Genomic DNA, 8,878 nt, shown 5'->3' on the forward strand with positions numbered 1-8,878 from the left:
CTGTGGGTGCCTGACTTTTTATGTGAGTCTGTATGTTCTCAGAAGATTCAGCTGCTAAGATAACTGACTATTAGACATGGTTAACAGAGGATTTCACTGAAATCATAATCTAAAAGAATTTACAATATTTACTTTGACTTGAAATCATACTTTTATTTCCAGATCACTGAAGCCAAAATTAAGGAAAATACACAAAATGACTTTCAAACTAAAATAATATAAACAGAAAACATCCGATATACATAAGAAACAAGATTTTCCTCAAAGCTTATAAAAAGACTTTCAGGGGGCTGGTGAGATGGCTCAGTGGGTAAGAGTACCCGACTGCTCTTCCAAAGGTCCGGAGTTCAAATCCCAGCAACCACATGGGTGGCTCACAACCATCTGTAACNAGATCTGACGCCCTCTTCTGGTGTGTCTGAAGACAGCTACAGTGTACGTACATATAATAAATAAATAAATAAATAAATAAATATTTTCAAAAATACGTTTGTTTATTTATTTAGTGTGCAAGTATATGTGTGTGCACGCACATGTGTGCATGTGCCCATGTGTCCTGCAGTGTGTGTGCAGAAGTCAGAGGACAGCTTGCAGGAGTTGGTTCACTCCTTCTACGATGTGAGTCCTGGGCATCACAGTCAGGCCTTCAGGCTTGGTAGCAAACACCTTTACTCACTGAGCCATCTCATCATCCCAGGCCCAAAGTTTTATTTTCAAAGTTATCAGGGAGATTCTAAAATAGCACACCTTACTGTCATTGTTCTTGCTTGCCCACCATAACTACAAGGTGGTAAGATCCCACTGATAGAAACACTATATACTTAGGTTGTGATACTTAGAAAATAAAGTATCAAGCTGGCATTGGCCTGAAAACTTCTACTCAGCCGAATAGCCCCCCTAGTGCCAGAAGGTGCTATGTAGGCTGCTGGGGGAAGAAAAGACAGCCATAGTATGATAGTATGACACAGCAATGACCCCTGAATGTTACTGTGCTGGCCTGCCAGTCGAGCTGTGAAATAGTGACACTGGTGGCCATGGATGTTTTGAGTGTAACCAAGTACCTGCCAATTGGATTTGAGGCATGCTCCACAGGGGAAAAGTATGACTAGTACCATAAACCTGGTCAGAAGCTCATAGCTTGGGAGGTCATGGGCCCTCAGGGCACCTATTACTGTCGTTTCTCGACATGGACTTGTCAAATTGCCTTCGAAATCTTGGTTTGTACCTAAGTGACTGTCACATGCTCAGCCCTAAATGGGACACTTCCATCAACCTCCCCTTCCCCAAAGGCTCTGGAGACGCTGGAGAAGAAGGGGCAGAAAGAGGGTAAAGGGCTGTAGTATAGATTAAATGCTGCCTGCTGTCTGGACTTAACTGGCTAATTGTACTCACGAACTCACTGTAAGATCAAGCCATCCAAAGCAGCTAACATTCTAGCAGATAGCACTAGCTATGACAGTGGAGGGAGGAATGTTGGAGGGTGTGGCCAAAGTAAAGGAGGGAGGGGGAGGTAGACATGAGCATGTTGCATTGTATACATAGAAATATTTTTAAATGGGAGGAGATGGGGGAGATGTACAGAGGGTCAGGAAATTGAACAGAGGTCTGTAGCAATGGGATATGGGGAACTGGGGATAGCAACCATAAAGTCCCAGATGCCAGGAAAGCAAGAGCCTTCCAGGACCCCACGGGGATGACATTAGCTGAAGCACCCCACAAAGGGGAGGAAGAACCTGTAGAGACCATATCCAGGGGTTAGACATGCCCTCCCTGCCCCAGTTGAGGGATGGGGCCACCTATCTCCAAAATTTTAACCCAGAATTGTTCCTGTCTAAAGGAAATACACGGACAAAGAGCAGAAAAGAGACTGAAAAAAAGGTCATCCAGAGGACTGCCCTGCCTGGGGATCCATCCCACATGCAGACACCAAACCCAGACACTATTACTGATGTCAAGAAGTGCTTGCTGACAGGAGCCTGATACAGCTGTCTCCTGAGAGGCTCTGCTGGACCCTAACCAATACAGATGTGGATACTTACAGCCAACCATCAGACTGAGCACAGGGACCCCAATGGAGGAGTTAGGAGAAGGACTGAAGGAGCTGAAGGGGCCTTATGTGGCATCAATGGGAGGGGAGGCCCTTGGTCCTGTGAAGGCTTGATGCCCCAGTGTAGAGGAATGCTAGGGCAGTGAGGTGGGAGTGGGTGAGTGGGTGGGGAGCACCCTCATAGAAGCAAGGTAAAGGGGAGATGGGATAGGGAGTTTGCAGAGGGGGAACCTGGAAAGGGGATAACATTTGTAATGTAAATAAATAAAATAAAAAAATATTTTAAAATAAATAGCTAATAAAAAAAAGATAACCTGAAGAAATACTGGTACCCAAAGATCATGCCACTAGCCTCACATTATAGATATGAGAAATTGACGGTAAGGGGCTAAACCATTCCCCCAAGTGAAAAGCTAGATTAGCACGCTGATGACTTTTCTCTTGAAAAGAGAGAGGGGTTTCTGGGGAACTATGTTGAGAATGGTTATAGCCCACACTTGCCCACTGCCAACTAGTCTGCTTAGCTCTGTGACATTAGCATTTGTGGGTCTGGATGAATCAAAAGTGCTCTCTTACTCCCAGGTATGGTAGTGTGTGCCCTTTAATCCCAGAACTTGAGAAAGAAAGAGGCCAGCCTAGTCTACATACTAAATTCCAGGCCAGCCAGGGCTACATAGTAAGACCTTGTCTTTAAAACACACACACACACACACACACACACACACACACACACACACACACATAAAACGTGCTGCCTTTGAGCCCCCTGTAGTGCTGGGGATTAAGCTGTGGCGCCATAGCACTTTGCAGGCGCATAACTGGGGCCGCCTGTCCTTCCCAGGCAGCCCTTTTAACCTAGCAAGGGGCAAAAAAAAAAAAAACAAAAAACAAAACAAAAAAAAAACCACCAACAACAACAAAAACAAAAACAAAACCCACCACCACCACCAAAAGGGCTTTCCCATGCTATGTTCCATCCTTGGTGAACTAAATGTCTCTCCCAGAATCACACATCTGCCAGGCTGTGCCCTGGCTACCCAAGACTCAACAGTTCCTTCAACACTCCCCAGTAAACCCACATTGCTGGGATGCCTCAGTTCAGATGAGAGCCTTGCTTCCCTTTCTTGATCCCACAGCCCAGTCTTTGCTACCCCCATTCCAGGAAGCCTGTCTGTCAGTGCTGCAAATCACAGAGGATACTTCCCAGAACTCCCTTGCCCTCTGAGCTCCAGTGTCTTTTTCCCTTTGATGGGGGACAGGATGCATGAGAACACTATTACATTCTCTATTATAAAGACATATTTGTACTCCATATTGTAGAAAAGAATCAGTCCGTACATGTTATTCCTTAGCTTAGCAGTAAACACTTTTAATGGTTTGTTTGTTCTGCGCTATCTCCTCTCCCAGCTCAGCAAGGCTGATACCAGCAGAAACTGAAGTTTCAAGAGCCCGGGGGAAGAGTCCAAGGGTTGATAACAGAAAAGGCACAGGGCATCACAAGTTTCGGCTACGTGACTGACCACCTAACCAGAGGGACAAAACAGAGCTGGGGAATGATTGATCACCTGCCCCTGCTCCCCACCCCTTGCCTCCCCGGAGTAGATAGGTGATAAGACAAGATTTTCAGGAGGTTAGGACACTGTCTTCTTAGATTGCCAAATCTCTGAATAAAACTGAGTTTTGAAAATTCAAAGAAAAGTTAGCAGAAACAGTACCAGCATTCCCCTAGTCTGTCTCCTGAGCAAGAAGTCTCATGCCTCCAAGGCTGAGAGCCTTTACACACACACACACACACACACACACACACACTCTTCCCACCGTGATAAACTGTACCAAACTATGGATTACAATAAGCCCTTTCTCCCTTAAAAAACAAAACAAAGCACCTCCATAAACTAAATGTTTCTTAATCTTTTCTGTGAGCCTGTCTTTGTCAAAACAGCCACAGCCAAGTGATACTAGCTCAGCTGATCCAGTGATCGAAGGCCACAAGGCAAGAAGAAACATAACAGAGAGAAAAGCTTTCAGAGACAGAGATTGAAAAAAAAGACTTGACTCAGTTGAGAGAAAAGCCCAGTGGTAAAGTACTTGCCTACTATGCACAAGGCCCCAGCGCGCGCGCGTGCGCACACACAGACAGACAGACACAGACAGACAGACAGACAGACACACACACACACACACACACACACACACACACACTAAATTTAGCCAGGCATAGTGGCCTTTGCTTGTAATTCTAGCACTTAGAGGACTGAGATGGGAGTTCAAAGCCAACCTGAAATCAGGTTCAAGTACCCACTTCAGAGATGAAAAAACTAAGACCTGGAAAGACTAAGATATTTTTAATAGTCTTTAATGGGATAGATGTTTTAGGTTTACAGAGCAAGTTAAGTGGAAAAATAAAGTCCTCAAACTGTCCCTCGTGTCAAAAATGGTGCTCATGTTAATTCACATGTTAATCACTCTAATAATTCAACTAGACTCGAGTTAAGCTTGCATTTATATGATACAGTGGTTATAACCAATGAGCCAGTAAGGCTACATTAATGTCTATTCATTGTATTAAGGCTCAATCTCTGGGTTGTGTATTATAAAGCTTTTGGCAAATGTATGCCATGTATCCATCACTAATTATAAGATTATGCACAATAGTTTTACTGCTTCCCCAAGCCCTCCATGACTCAGCTATTCAACCCTCTTCCTTTTTCTGCATCTCTGGCAAGCATTGATCTTGTTCTTATTTATTTGTTTAAACATGATCTTGCTATGTAGCCCTGGCTAGTGTTGAAAACTTCGTCCTCTTGCCCTAAACATCTCCAGTGCAGGGATCACAGGTTTATACAACCACATGCAGTTCAGCTCTGAGATTTTTACTGTTTGGAGCTGGGGTTTGGTATTTGCTTGTTTAGTTTTAAGGCAAGGTTTCTCTGTGTAGCCCTGGCTGTCCTGGAACTCACTCTGTATACAGGGCCGGCCTTGAAATCTGCCTGCCTCTGCCTGCCAAGAGCTGAGGTGAAAGGCTTGTAATTTTTTTAAATAGGTATTTAGGGCTGGGGGTAAGGAACTTGGCACGAAAATATGAGGGCCCGAGTTTGAACTCCTAGAACTCCTTAGTCTCCGCACTCCTGGGAGATGAGAATGGGAAAAAGATAATCACTGAAGCTGGAGAGCCTAGGCTAGCCTGGCACATAGAGTGGGAAAACAGAACAAAATTATAAAATGCACTTATCTGATTCTGATTTAATAGGCCAGTGCTCTACCAACTGAGCCACATCTCCAGCAGAGTGTTCTCTTGGCTCTTGCTCAGTAGCATAGGTGGCATGCATGTGTCACATTTAGTTTAACTCTTCACCAGCTCAACTGAAAGCTGATTTCAATTTATAAAGCTCACGCACAGGAGCAAGTGCACACATGTGCATGTTAGGTGTGTGGAAGTCTGAGAACAACTTTCCAAAGTTGGATTTCTGCTTCTACCATGGGTCCCAGAGATTGAAGTCAGGCCATAATGCTTGGGCAACAAGTTGTTTCACAGAGCCTAGAGAGACATTTTTCTCATTTTTCTTTCTTTCTTTTTCTTACTTTTCTTTTTTTTTTTTAATTTTTTGGGGGTTTTTTCGAGACAAGGTTTCTCTGTATAGCCCTGGCTGTTCTGGAACTCACTTTGTAGACCAGGCTGGCCTTGAACTCAGAAATCTGCCTGCCTCTGCCTCCCGAGTGCTGGGACTAAAGGCGTGCGCCAAAACACCAGCTTAGAGAGACATTTTTCATCCCAGGTTTTATTTTGTCCCCATTGTAAAAGAAACCAACCAGCCTGGGCATAGGGCTCACACCTTTAATCCCAGCACTTGGGAAGCAGAGGAAGGTGAATCTCTGTAAATTGGAGGCCAGTCTGGTCTGGTCTAAAGTTCCAGGGTAGCCAGGGCTACATAGAGAGAGCCTGTCTCAAAAAAACAAAAACAAAAACAAAAAACAAAAAAGAGGAAGAGGGGAAGGAAAGAAAGATGGGGGGAAGGAAAAGGAGAGGGAAGAAGCAAACAAACAAACTGGAGAGATGGCTCAGGCTCAGTGGTTAAAACCCTGGCTGCTTGCTCTTCCAGAGGACCTGGGTACCATTACCATGAACCCACATGGCAACTACCAGCTTCTGTAGCTTTGGTTCTAGGGGATCTGAGACCCTCTTCTAACCTCCAAGGATACCAGGCATGCACACAGTACAGAGATTCATGTGGGCAAAACTACACACACACACACACACACACATAATTAAAAAAGAAAACCACAACAAAAATTAACCTTACATTGATTAATCTCAACATTTTTAGTAATTTTGCAAATTTTCCAAAGAAAATCTGTTAGTTTGATAGATTTATACATCTGATATATGCATAAGTTCCCTTTCAACATATTTTTCCCAATGATCATAATGAATTTATTTTTCTTCCATTTTGGTGCTGGGAATTAAACCTAGAACCTGCTCAAACGAGGCACTTGTGACTACTAAGTTACACCCGCAGAACTTTTCTAATGAATTTTGAAAGCAATTTCGACAGGAATTTGTAAACGACCTTACAATTACAGACCTTTCGATGGCTATGATAGCTTTACATCAATGCCAGTTTCCTCGTTGAACTAATCACAACAATCTTGCTGAACCCCCTGTACCTCATATGAACGCATGGAGAGACAATTTTCCCAACTGATATGTTCATATGCCATTACTAAATGCTAGAAAATGTGTGGGTTCCAAATTTGTGCCCTTAGGTCTTTAAGCATAGTCCAATAACAGCATAATTTACATCCAGTCAGGGTTACATTGAAAATTTCCAATTAGCTGGAGGATTGTATTTTCAAATCTCTTACTGATCCTAAAAATGATGTGAGCTTTTGTGGTAGATTTTTTGCCTCTCTCCCATCAGCTCACAGATTGTTTATTTCATTCAGAGATGTTAGTGCTATGAATTGCTTTCTCCAAATTCCCATTAAGATTGTCCTCTCAAGGTTTTGTTGGGATATTTTGTCGGGATATAAGAGAAAGAAAAAGCACCACTCCTTGCCAGGTTCTCAATCCTCATGGCTCAAAAGTCTGTCTTCTTTCTGTTGTTTTTCCCATGCCTTATGCGCTCAGAACCCAAGCTGACTACTAGCTGCTATAGACATCTGAGGTATGACCATGGGAGTGTCTCCAGTGAGGCCTTGCAGCAGACAGTCAGGCAAGGTAGCTGCTTCCTGAACTTAATATCAATTCCTAGGGGAATTGAAAGTGGTGATAAATAACTGGGTTGTCTTTCTGTTCCTGCTTTAAGCCTTTATTAGCCTGTACCCCCAACTGTTTGTATGGAATCGGGCACCATTTGAAATATTCAACATGACTTTTGTTTTTCCAGAATGTTAACTGTTCTATACAATTACAAACAAAATTTGCACATTTCTCATTTAATACAACTTTTTCACACAGGTAGCCCAGGTTGGTCTCTTTACCTCATAGGGTCACGATCCTTATGCAGGATGGTATGTGCTTGAATTCAGAAAGGGACAAGTCTAGGCAAATACTGGAGTTCTTTTCATCAATAAGCAAGAAATGGAGACTTGGGCTGCCTTCAGGAAAAGGAGGGATCTCTGGAAGGAGGTAGGCAACTCACAGGACTGAAAGTGTTGATCTGGAAAGGGTGGGAGAAAGAGGGTCCCACAGGCTGGAGGGTCCTTCTTCTCTTCACATCCATCCAATACACGTTCCAGAAGGGTGGGACCTGCTGGGGTCAGATGCCTACACCTTGGCTGGTGGGGAGCTGAACATCCTGAAAGAACTACTCTTCTAGAACCAGTCCCAGTGTATATAAGAATGTGTTGTATACAATCTGCTCATGTTAGAAAGTTCAGACTCATGCTATAAAACATTCTCTAGTTGAATGGGAGAAATAAACTGCAGTAATTGAAATAGCACCAAAAAAACCTACTAAACTAAACAAAACATCAATTCATTGCGAATTTCAAATTTTCAAAAAGAGTAGATTTTTAATGTTTTCATCACAAAAATGGTATCTGATGCAACAGATTTGTTAATTGGTTTGATTTAATCATTCCATAACATAAACATCACATTATACCATATATATATATGTATATATATATATATATACACATACATACACACACACACATATATATATATATACAATTATCATCTGACAATTAAAATAAAAAGGAAAATAAAGTTTTATCTGGAACTGGTGGTGCAGGCCTGTAATCCCAGCAATACTCAGGAGGTTAAGGAAGGAGAATCACAGACTCAAAGGCCAGCCTGGGCTATAGTGAGACCTTGTCTGAAGAAAGAAAGAAAGAAAGAAAGAAAGAAAGAAAGAAAGAAAGAAAGGAAGGAAGGAAGGAAGGAAGAAAGGAAGAAAGAAAAAAGGAAAGAAAAGAAAAGAAAAGAAAAGAAAAGAAAAGAAAAGAAAAGAAAAGAAAAGAAAAGGAAGGAAGATGGGGCTGGACATGGTGGCACATGGCTATGATCCCACACTGGGAGATAAGGCTGGAAGAGTTCCAAAAGTCTGAGGCTAGCCTGGTCTATACGGGTGACAGGCTAGCCAGGGCCACATCTCAAAAATGAAATAAAATAAACCCAAAGCATTTCTCATGTGATATCTTCTTATCCTTGCTTACTGGATAAGACAAACCCAGAAGGAGTTTCTTGTTCATTACTTTTCGTTTCACAAATATTTATTTACTACGCCCCAATGGTTCTAAGTGTAAGGCCCAATGATTGCCATCTAGGTCATTTCCTTTATTTGCTGTCACCAGTGAACCAGTGTGAAGCTCTGGGTTGCTTAA

The 8,878-nt window shown here is 42.7% G+C and overlaps 1 non-coding gene across 1 annotated transcript; it reads left to right on the top strand.

Annotated features, from left to right (window-relative positions):
* Positions 1-2,795: 2,795 nt before the first annotated feature.
* Positions 2,796-2,914, top strand: LOC115030214. Its single transcript, XR_003835823.1, has one exon. It is a non-coding gene; the product is annotated as a small nucleolar RNA SNORA76 (small nucleolar RNA).
* Positions 2,915-8,878: the final 5,964 nt, after the last annotated feature.

This window comes from Mus caroli, chromosome X, assembly GCF_900094665.2.
Source record: "Mus caroli chromosome X, CAROLI_EIJ_v1.1, whole genome shotgun sequence".
NCBI lineage: Eukaryota > Metazoa > Chordata > Mammalia > Rodentia > Muridae > Mus > Mus caroli.